Here is a 2,219-nt window from a genome sequence, read left to right on the forward strand (position 1 = left end):
TGTTTTACAGAAGAAATAAAGACCTGTAAAAGCTGATTTTTGGTTGTATATTTTACACACTGTGTGGATTTGCAGCATCTGCTAATTGAAGCAGACATGCACTGTAATTTATCCCTGCCCTGTATCCTAGATCCCGCCCACCCCACCCCAACAATCTACTATCATATACCAAGTACTGTGGATATGAACCCAAGTCGTCCCAGACAATCCAGTGAACAAAGTTAGTGTAATGCACTGGTGTGAAGTGTGATATACAAAAAAGTCCCTTTAAATCTTCATCAAAGTTTTGCTGTAGAAGGAAATTGGCAGCCAAATTCTCATTCTTCTCACAAGCAAAATATGCTTGTATCACAAGTCCTTCAGGAAATCCTAATGACTTTAACCTTTCTATAGCTTCCTTTTCCTGAGGCGTTACTTGGATGTAGTTCATGTGCCCACTTCCTGCTTCTGCAATTCCTCCGCTGCCACCTCCACCACCTCCTCCTTGACCACCAGCTTCCTGAACTGGTTCGTTCAACATCTGAATAAAATGCTCCTGGTGTTGGCTAATTTGCTGCAGCAACTGAGGATTCTCTCGACCTATCTGTTGTAGCAATGATGGAAGCAGGGAAGGATTCTGTTGGATAATTTGTCTCATCTGTTGAAACTGAGGCTGGTTCCGTAAAAACTCAAGGGGATGTCCTCCAGAACTTGTGGTTGTCATAGCTGCTGTTGTAGTCGCTGCAGCTGCAGCCACTTCAGTGGCCTGAGGTGTCCCAGCACTAGCTGCTTGAGAAGGGTCAACCACAGCCTGACTTTCTCTATCTCCAGGGATTCCCATTAAAAGATATTCTACTGTTCTGTCAGGGCTGTTGAAACTGGCTCTCAGGGCTGCAATTACTTGCTCTCGTTCATAGCCCATAGACATGATCTCAGTTACCATATTCTCGTAAGACTGACCTGTCACAAGTGCACTTGTTGCATCTTCAAAAAGGTTTGACCCAGAAGAATCTCCTAACGTATTGTCAGTTGATGTAGGGCTGCTAGCTGGTGGTGTCTCTGCTGGCTTTTCTGCAGGCTTCTCCTGCTGAGCTGCACTAGCAGGCACAGGTTCAGAAGATGCCGTTGTCACTGCTGGAGTGATGGACGCAGATGTGGTTGTGGGAGCCAAAGCAGGGGCAGGGGTTGGTGCCTGAGCCACAGCTGTTGCTGTGGAGGAACTAACAGTGGTGGTGCTGGCAGGGCTCGATTGCTGCATTGTAGCTGGTGCTGGTGTGGTCACTGCTGTGGGTTTTGTCACCATAACCACCACAAAGTTTTTCTCATCGATTTTATATTCTTTGAGAGCCATATTGAGGATTTTACCTGCATAAATTAATTTTTGACCTGCTACTGGGAAGGCATCTTTCCCTTTTTCAGATTCAATCTTCTCTTTCAGTGCTTTCACCGTCTCCTCCAGGTCGATGTCGATCTTGAAAGTCTGCTGCTGGAGGGTCTTCAGGGTGACCTGCATGGCGCCACTTCAGTCAGCTCCGCTCTTCTCTATATCTCTTTGACTCTGCTTCACATAATCTATTTCTTTCCTTTATTGCTCATTCAAGGAATCCGTCATTTTTCTAATCTCTTTTTTTTTATCAATGTCTTCTTTAGAAGTGGTTATTATTTTACTACAGTGTTTTTTTCAGATTGTGTTTCCTCCCTATGTTTCTGTAGTTGATTCTTTACTTCAGATGCTATGAGTTCAGAGAATTCTTTTCTTATTTCAGAAAATTCCACTCTGAGTTCCTCTATAACTTTCTGCTCTTGCTTATTTACTATCCACGCTTTTATTTGTTTCATTTGAGCTGAGCTAGTGGAAAAGAATTCTGCTCTGAGTTCCTCTATGACTTTCTGCTGTTGCTTATTTACTATCAACACTAGTAATTCACTCATTTGAGTTGAACTAGTGTCCTCTGCACTTGTTCTGTGTCAGCATTGGTCTCAATCATATGTTTCTGCATTTGATTCTTTACTGCAGACGTTATTAATTCAAGAATTTCTTTTTTCTTTTGAAATCTGAGTTCCTCTATACCTTTCTACAGCTTTCTTTATTTCAGAAGCCATTGCTTCATTTATTTCAAGTGTGTGATTCCAAATATTTTCTGTGTTAGTGTCCTCTGAACTTTTTATGGGTGGTTTTGGGTTGTGAGATTACATTTTGCTCCTTCTCATTGTCATTTTGTGTAGCACTGTCTTCTGAC

The 2,219-nt window shown here is 42.5% G+C and overlaps 1 pseudogene across 1 annotated transcript; it reads right to left on the minus strand.

Moving 5' to 3' along the window:
* Positions 1–35: 35 nt before the first annotated feature.
* LOC101578496 lies at positions 36–1,510 on the minus strand (annotated as a pseudogene). The gene has a single exon (XR_001116948.1). The product of XR_001116948.1 is annotated as a UV excision repair protein RAD23 homolog B pseudogene (transcript).
* Between the last annotated feature and the right edge of the window lie 709 nt (positions 1,511–2,219).

This window comes from Octodon degus, unplaced genomic scaffold, assembly GCF_000260255.1.
Source record: "Octodon degus isolate 3935 unplaced genomic scaffold, OctDeg1.0 scaffold00277, whole genome shotgun sequence".
Lineage (NCBI taxonomy): Eukaryota > Metazoa > Chordata > Mammalia > Rodentia > Octodontidae > Octodon > Octodon degus.